Genomic DNA, 14,247 nt, shown 5'->3' on the forward strand with positions numbered 1-14,247 from the left:
TATTTTTATTCCTTGCAAATATTTTTCCCAAAATGTCATTTGGTTTAAATATTTTTGTGTTCATTTTTACTATAATTACACAACAAACATGCACTTCTATACCAACCAAATAAAAATAAATCCATGAATACCATAGTCACTAATAATATATATTTAACATATATGTGAAATAAAAAGCTAGAAGGAACTTGATATATCATATCATTTTACAGATAAGGAAATTGAAAAGCAGAAAAGTTTTTTTCTATCCATGATCATAGTGCACAATATATGAAACTACAGTAAGATCATAAGCTATAAAAACTAGATGATATAATCCTCCAAGAAGATAATGTTCAAAATATAAAAGAAAAACAAGAACAGTTTCTGATAGGTCATAAGATCCAGACTGAATATGGCAAAAATATAATTTCAAGGTTAATATTTTAGCAAAATTCAAGCACACTAAGGTAAAGATAGTAGAAAAACATGAAACTAAAAAGTCCAAATCATAAATGAAACAATATACCATGTACCAACATAGAAGTTTCAGGTGGTCACTAATGTTATTCACAAATATCTCTGGGTTTTTCTCTTTCTGGCATATGGTAGGATTGTAATTTCTTCCCCCCACTGACATCCTATGATGCTATAGGACTTGCTCTGATGAATGAAATATGAGCAGCAGCGACAGCGTGCAGGAGACTTATGGATCATTTTGCTCTCCTTTCCCCTCTGGCATAGTGACAGATAATACTCCAAATGGTGGCTACTCCATTAACTTGGATCCAGGAGTAAAGATGACACAGAGCAGAACCTCTAGGAGAACCACAATGAACAACTATCATAAGCAAGAAATAAACTGTTGTGGTTCTAAGACATTGGTATTTGGGGGTTGTTCATTACTGCAGCAAAATACAAAGTAATTTATTCGTAAATATTTATTGAGCACATTCTTTGTGCCAGGCACTATCCTAGGTGGTAGGACTATAATAATATTTAAGAATCAGTCCATGATGTTAGATTTACAATCTAGCAGGTGGGAAAGAAAAGTGGTAAAATGTATAATTATAACATCGTATGATAAATTGTTGTAATTAGGATAAGCACTATAATGCAAAGGATCCCAAATAATGGGTATATGGGCATGCCTTTTAGAGAAGGTTATTTCTAAGTTGAGAAGTATCAGACAAATGGGGATTTTTTTTTCAAAACTGTTGGTACCTCTCCAAATTAAGCTAAAATATGGAAAATATAATGCTGTTTTAGAAAAAGAGAATAATATATATGTAAATAAAATGACAATAAGGAATCAACAGGTACTCTTCAACTGGCCAAAATTCAAGAGACATTGCAGAGAATTGCCAAATTGTACTAGTTTACAAGGGATGCGATAACAAAGTACACAGATGGGGTAATTAAACAACAGAAATTTATTTCCTCACAGTTCTGGAGGCTCAAAGTCCAAGACCAAGGTGTAAGCAGGGTTACTTTCTTCTGAGGGTCTCTCTCCTTGGCTTGTGGATGGCCATCTTCCCCTTGTGTCTTTACATGGATGTCCCTCTGTACATGTCTGTGTCCTAATTTCCTCTTCTTATAAAACACTAATCATATTGGATTAGGCCCACCCTAATGACCTCATTTAACCTTAATTACCTCTTAAGGACCCTATCTTCAAATATAGTCACATTCTGCAGTACTTAGGGTTAGGATTTCAATATATGAATCTGAGAAGGGATACAATCTAGCCCATGACACGAAGTAATTTCTGGCTGCTATAATAAGACACCATAGAGTGGGAGGCTTAAATGCTTGTTTCTCACAGTTCTGAAGGCTGGAAGTCTGAGATCAGGGTGCCAGCATGACTTCTTGCTGTGTCCTTACATGGCTGAGAGATTATCTCTCTGATTTCTCTTCTTTTAAGGGCACTAATCCCATTCATGAGGGCTCTGTCCTCATGACCTAATTACATCCCAAAGGCTCCACCTCCAAATATCATCATATCTTGGATTAGGGATTCAGCATATGAAGTTTGAGGAGACACAAACATTCAGTGCATAGGATTGGTAACTAATTGAATGACGGATGCAAAGAAGGAAAGCAGCACAAAATCACACAAAAGTGAAACTCTGAGACCCTGTAAAGATGGTGACCCTGGGCAGTTAGACACGGGTACCTATTTATTTGGGAAGAAGAACTCTATTCTCAACCTACAAAAACTCAGTTGAGAATAGGACATTTAACTGGAGATATCCTGAGGGCACATAGAGAGGATGCAAAGCCTAGGGTGAAAATATCCTAAATATGGAGGCCATTTATTTTAGAACTAATAATACCAATAAAAGTTAATTAACATCCTGAGGGAAAGAAAATAGTATTAGACGCTTAGAAAATAGTCAATATATTTTCTTAAACTGCACACAAATATCATAGTTGAAGAACCAAAATCAATTTATGATAAACAATTAGCCTAGATACTGAACAGCACAGGAGTAAGCTTGCAATAAAAAGAAATGAAATGAGCAATACTAAAAAACAAAGGGGCAGTTTGAATCCATATAGACAATTATTTTGTGACGAACACAAATTTCAGAACAAGAGTCTCACATGAAAATCATACCTAAACTAAGTTTACCTTCAAAATAAACTCAACAAAGAAATAAAAGAATATTTCCCTGAATATAAAAATCGTATCCACATTTTAGAAGCACCACAACAAGTAGAAATCCATAAAGTGACTCCCTCTTGTGAGAGCACCAGAATCACAACTAACTGCTGAACAATCACCTACAGGAAGATACTGGAACTCACCAAAAAAGATACCCCACATCCAAAGACAAAGAAGAAGCCACAATGAGATGGTAGAGGGGCACAATCACAATAAAATCAAATCACATAACCACTGGGTGGGTAACTCACAAACTGGAGAACAATTATACCACAGAATTCCACCATCTGGAATGAAGGTTCTCAGCCCCACATCAGGCTTCCCAACTTTGGGGTCCAGCAATGGGGGGGGAATTCCCAGAGAGTCAACTTTGAAGTCTAGCAGGTTTTTATGGCAGGACTTCGACAGGATGGGGAAAACAAAGACTCCACTCTTGGAGGGCACACACAGACTGGTGTGTGCATCAGGACCCAAGGGGGAGGAGCAGTGACCACATGGGAGACTGAATCAAACATGCCTGCTAGTGTTGGAGGGTCTCCTGCAGAGGCAGGGGGTGGCTGTGGTTCACCGCAGGGAGAAGGACACTGACATCAGAAGTTCTGGGAAGTATTCCATGGCATGAGCCCTCCCGGGAGTTCACCATTAGCCCCACCAAAGAGCCTGTAGCCTTCAGTTCTGGGTCGCCTCAGGCCAAACAACCAACGGGGAGGGAGCATAGTCCCACCCATCAGCAGACAGGGGATTAAAGTTTGACTGAGCTCTGCCCACCAGAGCAACACACAGCTCTACCCACCACCAGTCCCTCCCATCAGGAAGCTTGCACAAGCCTCTTAGACAGGCTCATCCACCACAGGACAGACAGCAGAAGCAAGAACTACAAACCTGCAGCCTGTGGAATGAAAAACACATTCACAGAAAGATAGACAAATTAAAAGGCAGAGGACTATGTTCCAGGTGAAGGAACAAGATAATACCCCAGAAAAACAACTAAATGAAGTGGAGACAGGCAAACTTCCAGAAAAAGAATTCAGAAAAATGAGAGTGAAAATGATCCAGGACCTCAGAAAAAGAATGGAGGCAAAGATTGAGAAGATGCAAGAACTGCTTAACAAAGAACTAGAAGAATTATAGGACAAACACCTAGAACAACTAAAGAACAAACAGAGATGAAAAATACAATAACTGAAATAAAATATATACTGGAAGGAATCAATAGCAGAATAACTGATGCAGAAGAATGGATAAGTGACCTGGAAGACAGAATGGTGGAATTCACTGCTGCGGAACAGAATAAAGAAAAAGAATGAAAAGAAATAAAGACAGCTTAAGAGACCTCTGGGACAACATTAAACACACCAACATTTGCATTAAAGGGGACTCAGAAGGAGAAGAGAGAGAGAAATGACCTGAGAAAACATTTGAAATGATTATAGTCGAAAACTTCCCTAACATGGGAAAGGAAATAACCACCAAGTCCAGGAAGCGCAGAGAGTCCCAGGCAGGATAAACCCAAGGAGAAACACGCTGAGATACATAGTAATCAAATTGACAAAAATTAAAGACAAAGAAAAATTATTAAAAGCAACAAGGGAAAAATGACAAATAACATACAAGGGAATGCCCATAAGGTTAACGTCTCATTTCTCAGCAGAAACTCTACAAGCCAAAAGGGAGTGGCATGATATATTTAAAGTGATGAAAGGGAAGAACCTACAACCAAGATTAATCTACCCAACAAGTATCTCAATCAGATCAAGGGAGAAATCAAAAGCTTTACAGACAAGCAAAAGCTAAGAGAATTCAGCACCACCAAACCAGCTCTACAACAAATGCTAAAGGAATTTCTCTAACTGGGAAACACAAGAGAAGGAAAGGACCTACAAAAACAAACCCAAAACACTTAAGAAAATAGTAATAGGAATGTATATACCAACAATTACCTTAAATGTGAACGGATTAAATGCCCCAACCAAAAGACACAGCTCACTGAATGGATACAAAAACAAGACCCATATGTATGCTGTCTCCAAGAGACCCTCTTCAGGGATAAATACAGACTGAAAGTGAGGGGATAGAAAAAGATTTTCCATGCAAATGGAAATCAAAAGAAAACTGAAGGACCAATAATCATATAAAATTTAAAATAAAGAACGTTACAAGAGACAAGGAAGGACACTACATAATGATTGAGGGATCAATCCAAGAAGAAGATATAACAATTATAAATATACATGCACTCAACATAGGAGCACCTCAATACATAAGGCAAATGCTAACAGCTATAAAAGAGGAAATCGACAGTAACACAGTAACAGTGTGGGATTCTAATACCTCACTTACGCCAATGGACAGACCACCTAGACAGAAAATTAATAAGGAAACACAAGCTTTAAATGACACAATCGATCAGATAGATTTAATTGATAATTGTAGGACATTCCATCCGAAAACAGCAGATTACACTTTCTTCTCAAGTGCACCTGGAACATTCTCCAGGATAGATTACATCTTACGTTACATATCAAGCCACAGTAAATTTAAGAAAATTGAAATCATATCAAGCATCTTTTCTGACCACAACTCTTTGAGATTACAAATAAATTACAGGGGAAAAACATAAAAAACACAAACACATGGAGGCTCCACAATACGTTAGTAAATGACCAAGAGATCATTGAAGAAATCAATGAGGAAATCAAAAAGTACCTAGAGACAAATGACAACAAAAAAACGTTGATCCAAAACCTATGGGATGCAGCAAAAGCAGTTCTAAGAGGGAAGTTTATAGCAATATAAGCCTACCTCAAGAAACAAGAAAAATCTCAAATCTGTTTGCAGATGACATGATGCTATACATAGAAAATCCTAAAGATGCCACCAGAAAACTACTAGAGTTAACCAGTGAATCTCGTAAAGTTGCAGGATACAAAATTAATGCACAGAAATCTCTTGCATTCCTATACACTAACAATGAAAGATCAGAAAGATAAATTAAGGAAACAACTGTATTCACCATTGCAATAAAAAGAATAAAATACCTAGGAATAAACTTACCTAAGGAGAAAAAAGACCTGTACTCAGAAAACTATAAGACACTGATGAAAGAAATCAAAGATGACACAAAATGATAGAGAGATATACCATGTTCTTGGATTGGAAGAATCAATATTGTCAAAATGACTATACTACCCAAAGCAATCTACAGATTCAATGTGATCCCTATCACATTACCAATGGCATTTTTTAAAGAATTAGAACAAAAAATCTTAAAATGTGTATGGAGACCCAAAAGACCCTGAATAGAAAAAGCAATCTTGAGGGAAAAAAGTGGAGCTGGAGGAATCAGATTCCCTGACTTCAGACAAAGCTACAGTAATCAAGACAATACGGTACTGGCACAAAAACAGAAATATAGATCAATGGAACGGAATAGAAAGCTCAGAGAGAAACCCACGCACCTATGGTCAACTAATCTATGACAAAGGAAGTAAGGATATACAATGGAGAAAAAAGTCTTTTCAATAAGTGGTGCTGGGAAAGCTGGACAGCTACATGTAAAAGAATGAAATTAGAACACTCCCTAACACCATACACAAAAATACACTCAAAATAGATTAAAGACCTAAATGTAAGACCAGACACTATAAAACTCTTAGAGTATAGAACACATAGGAGGAACAATCTTTGACATAAATCACGGCAAGATCTTTTTTGACCCACCTCCCAGAGTAACGGAAATAAAAGCAAAAATAAACAAATGGGACCTAATGAAACTTCAAAGCTTTTGCACAGCAAAGGAAACTATAAACAAGACGAGAAGACAACCCTCAGAATGGGAGAAAATATTTGCAAATGAATCAACGGACAAAGGATTAATCTCCAAAATATATAGACAGCTCATGCAGCTCAATATTAAAAAATCAAACAACCCAATCAAAAAATGGGCAGAAGACCTAAATAGACATTTCTCCAAGGAAGACATACAGATGGCCAAGAAGCACATGAAAAGCTGCTCAACATCACTAATTATTAGAGAAATGCAAATTAAAACTACTATGAGGTATCACGTCACACCAGTAAGAATGGGCATCATCAGAAAATCTACAAACAACAAATGCTGGAGACAGTGTGGAGAGAAGGAACCCTCTTGCACTGTTGGTGGGAATGTAAATTGATACAGCCACTATGGAGAACAGTATGGAGGTTCCTTAATAAACTAAAATAGAATTACCATATGATCCAGTAATCCCACTACTGGGCATATACCTAGAGAAAACTATAATTCAAAAAGACACATGCACCCCAATGTTCATTGCAGCACTATTTACAATGGTCATGGAATCAACCTAAATGCCTATCGACAGACAAATGGATAAAGAAGATGTGGTACACATATACAATGGAATATTACTCAGCCATAAGAAGGAATGAAATTGGTCATTTGCAGAGATGTAGATGGATCTAGAGACTGTCATGCAGAGTGAAGTAAGTCAGAAAGAGAAAAACAAATATCATATATTAATGCATATATGTGGAACCTAGAAAAATGGTACAGATGAACCGGTTTGCAAGGCAGAAATAGAGACACAGATGTAGAGAACATACCTATGGACACCAAGGGGGTAAAGTGGGGGGGGGGGGAGGCTGGTGTGATGAATTGGGAGACTGGGATTGAAATATATACTCTAATATGTATAAAATGGATAACTAATAAGAACCTGCTGTATAAAATAATAAATAAAATTTTTTTAAAAACGTATCCATACAAGGACATTCTTCTTTTTTAAGGCACAAAACTCTCAGCCTTAAAAGCAAGACTCTGTTAAGCAGTTGAATAGATCCAGAGCTAATGTCCAAGAAAAGTGTTGTCCTGCCTCCTGAGACCAAGTGCAAGCAAAGTTGGGTGGCCCTCAACCAAGCCTGGAATACAAAGTAGGCTCCTATCAGCACCTTCACCATCTATGCTACTGTCATCTAGAACATACTGATATTCTTTCAGTCAACAGCAGAGAGTGTCTTCCTGTCAGACACTGACTACCCATCTCAATGGAGAATTATCTGTCTCATGGCTCCTATCCAAAGCCTAGTGGGGACTATTGATATTCTACACGGAAAATCTAAATAAATGGATTTCAAATTATTCTAGCTATGCAACCCTGTCAATTAAAATTCTCCCCTCAATTCTAATATACAAAATAATATTTATTTAAATTTAGTTTAGTTCAAATTTATAGAAAATGAAGTTGCTCAGTTGAACCCCAAAGATTTTAAATTGGTGGTTATGGTTGTCAACAGTAGCTTCACCAGCCTCAGAATCCAATTTTTGTTTTTGTTTTTGTTTTAATTAAGTTATTTAATTTTATTTTTAGCTGTGTTGGGTCTTTGTTGCTGTGCGTGGGCTTTCTCTAGTGGCAAGCAGGGGCTATTCTTTGTTGCAGTGTGCAGGCTTCTCATTGCGGTGGCTTCTCTTGTTGTGGAGCACGGGCTCTAGGCACGTGGACTTCAGTAGTTGTGGCATGCGAGCTCAGTAGTTTGGCACGCAGACTCAGTAGTTGTGGCCTGGGGGCTCTAGAGTGCAGGCTCAGTAGTTGTGGTGCAGTGTCTTAGTTGCTCCACAGCATGAGGGATCTTCCAGGACCAGGGCTCGAACCCATGTCCCCTGCATTGGCAGGAGGCTTCTTAACCACTGCACCACCAGGGAAGTCCTCCAATTTGTTTTTGTATATTGAGACAATCTAAATCAGACAAGAAATTAATTTCAAATGGTAAAAGTTTTGTAATAGCTCACTCTGCACTCTCAGAACTCTCTTCACTAAAATAGAGATCTCAGGAAAATATGTTATAACAACTGTTTTTTACCAGTGGTTAAAACATATTTTTAAACATTTCACACAAATTCAAATCAAACAGTTGTAGATTCCCTCCTCTGTTCTGCCATTTATAGAACACAGTTGGAAACATTGATCTAAGATATATTAACCTCCTTTAGCTTGTGTTATCCTGTATCAAGCCAGTTCATCAGAAAGCTATACACAGAGAACACATTATTAAGCAAAAGATAATAAAATAAATGCTATATGTAAAATTTATTTTTATAAAATTTATATTAAAGATATAATCCTTATATAGACATTTGAACAACTACAAAAAGGTCATCATCATAAATTCTGAGTTCAGGATCGCAAAAAAGTCTATCTCTCCTTATAAACTGGTATATTTCTTTCAGCACTTAGAAAAAATATCTTAACACATAGTTCCTTTAGCTTTTTAAACTCTTGAATGTCTTAAATAAACATTTATTTCCCTTTAGCTCTCCTTTACTATGTTACTTTGTCTTTTTATTATTTCTTATCTTATTCGTATTTCATCTGGGTATATGTATGTATGAATGCTTCAATTGTCCAGATGTCAAACAGGGTTTGCATTTCATTAGAAATTAAACTGAGGTTTCACAGAAACCCCCAAAACAGGTGGTTCAAACAAGATAGAATTATCTCTTACGAAATAGCCAGGGCCTTGACTCCAAGTACATACATCACTTTTGCTCATATCCCATTGGCCAGAACTTAAAGACATATCATCCAACATCACAAGAAGACTGGAAAATGTAGTCTCTAGTTGGGTTGTGTGACTGCAGCTAAAACTCAGGCAGTTCTATTTCTAAATAGAGCAAAGAGAGATTAACTATTGGAAAGCAATTAGCAATCTCTACCATAAGGTCAATTTTCCCCTAAGATTCCCCAATTGTCCCCAAAAATGACATTTACATTTGGTTTCACTAAACAAAGATCTAATCCAGCATCTTGCATTGTTATATTTACTTTAAGGTTGAGTCCTTATGCAGGTTTAACAGTCACCTCATTCGTGATACATGAGTTTTTTCTGACTTTAGTTTTTTTATTTCTAATATTATTATGAACTCAAGATTTTTACATATTTAATGTGTTTTACTATACTACAATCATTATTCTTTTTTTTTTTTTTTCTTTTTGCGGTACGCGGGCCTCTCACTGTTGTGGCCTCTCCCGTTGCGGAGCACAGGCTCCGGACGCGCAGGCTCAGCGGCCATGGCTCACGGGCCCAGCCGCTCTGCGGCATGTGGGATCTTCCCGGACCCGGGCACGACAGGCAGACTCTCAACCACTGCGCCACCAGGGAAGCCCCATTATTCTTTTTGAGGTCAAAGTTAACGCTCATATTGATGTAACTTTGATTAGTAGGGATCTCTTCAGCCTGGCTTCTGTGTCCTTTTTTTTTTTTTTTTTTTGCTGTATGCGGGCCTCTCACTGTTGTGGCGTCTCCCGTTGCAGAGCACAGGCTCCAGACGGGCAGGCTCAGTGGCCATGGCTCACGGGCCCAGCTGCTCCGCGGCATGTGGGATCTTCCCGGACCGGGGCACGAACCTGTGTCCCCTACATCAGCAGGCGGACTCTCAACCACTGCGCCACCAGGGAAGCCCTCCTGTGTCCTTTTTTATTAATTGTGGTAAAATATATATAACATAAAATTTACCTTTTTAACTATTTTTAAGTGTGTAATTAACTGGTATTAATTACATTCACACTGATGTGCAACCATCACCATTATCCATCTCCAGAACTTTATGTCCTTTTAAGACAACCTCATTATTCCTGGAAGGATTCCTTTCCGATATGAGATATCCAAGATTCACCTGTTACCTTCTTTGCCAAGGGTCTTCAAATCAGCCATTTGAAGAAAAGAAGCCCTGATGCCTTTTAATGAGAAATGGTATTAGACACTGTATCAGTCAAATTGTCATGATAATGCTGTTAAACAAATCGAAACACTTCAAAAGCATAAAATAAAAGCATTTATTGCTGATTCATTTAGAGTCAGCTAGGAGTAGATGAGATGGCTCTGCTGATCTTAGCCCAGCACTATCATGTGTTTGGGGGTTGGATGGTTGTCTGGTGGTTTAGGATTGCTTTGGCTGGGACAACTGGGGTGACTCAGTTCTGTTCCACTTATCTTCCCAATGGCTAGCCTGAGCATGTTCTCATGGATAAGGCATAGGAGCAAGCAAATCCAGTTCCGCAATTGTTTGTCTTCATTGTAGTAAAATATGTGTAACATAAAATTCACGGTTTCAAGTGTTTTAAAGTATACAACTTAGTGACATGTAGTTATATAACAATGTTGGACAACCATTACCACCTCTAGTTCCAGAACATTTTCATTACCCCAAAAGGAAACCTTATACCCATTAAGCACTGACTGCCCATTTCTCCGTTCTCCCCAGTCCCTGGCAATCACTCACCTGCTTTCTGTCTACTCTAAATAAAAGTGAAAACTATGCAATATGTGGTCTTTTGTGTCTTAGCATAATGTTTTCAAGGTTCATCCATGTGTAGCATGTACTAAGATTTATGACTGATCAGTAAATTCCATTGTTTAGATCTACAACATTTTGTTTATCCATTAATCAGTTGATGGAAATTTGGGTTGTTTCTACCTTTCAGCTGTTGTAAACAGTACTGTACCTTGTGTACAAGTTTTTGTTTCTATAACTGTTTTCAACTCTTTGGGGTATATACCTAGAAGCAGAACTGCTGGGTCATATGGTAATTCTATTTTTAACATTCTGAGGAAATGCAAAACTGTTTTCCACAGCAACCACACCATTTTACATTTGCAACAGTCATGTATGAGGTTTCTAAATTCACCATATCCTCACCAACACTTGTTATGTGGTATGTTAAGTGATATCTCATTGTGCTTTTAATTTGCATTTCCCTGATGACTAATGATGTTGAGCATCTTCTCGTGTTTATCAGCCATTTTTGTATCATCTTTGGAGAATGTCTATCTGAGTCCTTTGGCCATTTTTTAATTGGGTTGTCTGTCTTTTTGTTAAGATGTAAGAGTTCTTTATATATTCTTTATATAAAGAATAAAGAGCTCTTTATATATTCTAGATTTGCAAATATTTTCTCCCATCTTGTCTTTTCACTCTCTTGATAGTGTCCTTTGATGCACAAAAGTTTTTAAACTTGATGAAGTCTAATTTATCCATTTTTTTCTTTTGCTGCTCATGCTTTATGCTGTCATATATAAGAAACCATTGCTTACCCTTCCAAAAATTGAAAATCATATAGCTGATGAGGGACTTGTGTCTAGAATACACTAGAATAGCATTTGCCACAGTGTGGTAGAAGTGATGCTGTACCAGTTAGAAGCCTAGTACTCAATACATACTACTTGAACAGAAAGTTAACCTGGAAGATAAAATAGTCACCCAACAAACAGTCAATACTGAGATCCCAAATATGTGCCAGAAGACTTCCTTGACCTTGCAGGCTAGACCCTGCAAGGTCCAGACCACCTGCCTGCAAGGCCTGCAAGACCACCTGCCAACTGAACAAACATACATAACCAACGCCATATATAGCAGAACCATCCAGACAGCCCAGAAATAAAAAGTCATTGTTGTTTTAAGTCAAGTAGTGTAAATGAAATATTAGCAAGTTCTACCATTAAGAAAGTAACATTAGATATGTATACCGTCCACTTGGATATTGACATAAGTTCCAGAAAAGGAAAGTCTTATGACATTCCTAAAGAAATGGCAAACGTACCTTGACGTTTTGACTTTCTTGAGTTCTACATGCATAGGAGGGGAAAAGATGCAGGGAAATACTTTCCCCAAAAGCTATTTGGCTCAGTTAATGAGAAAACTCAAAGTTACTTTAAGAAAATTAACTGTAAACAACAAAGTTCTATCAAAATAAATTTTTTTAAAAACAAACTTTAATTTGAATTGACTTAAAAATGCAGTCAAATATGAAATCCACAGATACAAAAAAATTAAAATGGATTAGAAAATTTATGACTTTATGAAAGTCTCATTAAGAGACTGCTACAAAGCATATAATGATAAAAGTAACAGAAATGTCCAACATGGTTTTCAGGAAGAGGATTATTTAAAACTGTTAATATTAATCTTTAAGGCTCTAAAATACCAAGTTATTTTGACTTATAAGGAGCAAGCTAAAAGCATGAATGTGCCTAAGGAAAGTCAAAAACTTTATCACAGAAGTCTTCCCCCACCGCCAAAAATGAGCCATTATAAGGTTTCCCAACAGAATTTTATGTGAAAGTTAATGTCACTTCAAAATCATTTCTCTGAATGACTGAAAAGGTTGCTCTTCAACCTTTAACCTTCAATTAAAGGTTGTTAACATTCTTCAAAGCATTGTTTTAAATGTTATTTGGCTGTGCTAAGAAAGACAATTAATATTAAGCCACAGTTAAGTGTTACATTCCAATTGGACAGCTTTGTTACTTACAAAGTGTCAAAGAGAAAGAGAAAAAGGACTGTTGAAATCTAATGAAAAAGTGTAATGCTTAATAGTAATAGGATTTTTCAAAATGTTACTGGTAAGGCCACAAGCTGAAATGTCCCTGTAGAGATTTTTATTTAGTTCTTAAATTACTTTTAAACTCCATGCTTAAGAAGAAATAGAATCAAACTCCAAACTTTCAAATCTTTCATAAAATATCAGTGAATATCTTCATACAGCATCCCTCAAGGATTCCACATTCCATAAATTGTATTTTCAAAAATTCAAGTAAATAATAAGCACATTCATTAAAATAGCTTAAAAGAAAGCAAGTGTGTGCTAGTGTTTCCTAACATGGAGTTCACTGTTAATTTACTGTACCAGATACCACCTAACAGACCTCCAGGAAAGAATCCCAAGATGTTATTACATGCCTCAGTATCAACCTATTATTATGAGATCTCTTTTGTAACAATCTATCTCCAAATCAAAAGAAAAACACAAAGCAGAAAAAAAAATTAAAACTATTTAATATAATGTCAGTTCCTTCAACAGCTTTGTCAGCAGTTAAATATAATTGGAGTTACTTTTAATACAAAATATTATGTTATTAAATGTTCAGCATTTTCAAGTATTATATTGCTTTTTAAATAAGTAATTAATTTAATGTGATTAATAAATTAATTTAATATGTTACATTAATATTAATAAAAATTAATTATGTAAATTTAGCATTTTATTAACTGATAAAAAGAATGAGTCAAAGTTTTAATATTTAAGTAACTTAGCTATGAATAGATTGCTCCCTCAAAAGCTGTAAAATACTTCAATGTCATTGATTTGAGAAGTTAATTTATAAATATTTTCACAAATATATGTTTCTGAGTAAAAATAAGAAAGCATAGGTTATAATTTTTAAATGAAAGATATTCAAGTATATAAAACATTTTCCCAGAAATATGGAACAGACTGAAGTAGGCTGCATCTTCAAAATATATGATCTCCCTCCCTATTGACTATGCCAACACATCCATTTTTTTCTATTCCATATTACATACCAAAAATATTAAAAATCCATTTGTTCAAAGCAGTCTCCTAAACAGAGAAGGAAAAAATAGTTATCTCCAAATAAAAGTTAAAGAACATTTAAGATACTAATGGATAAATAATTTCATTTCTATGTTAGTAATATAAAAGGAATGTGAAACCCATAGACGGGTGCTAAAGATTATACACAGGCTAACGTTCATTCCTTGGGCAATTTGGAATAAGAAAAGGAGTGCGGCTTTTAGAGTCACT

This window comes from Pseudorca crassidens, chromosome 1 (assembly GCF_039906515.1).
Source record: "Pseudorca crassidens isolate mPseCra1 chromosome 1, mPseCra1.hap1, whole genome shotgun sequence".
Lineage (NCBI taxonomy): Eukaryota > Metazoa > Chordata > Mammalia > Artiodactyla > Delphinidae > Pseudorca > Pseudorca crassidens.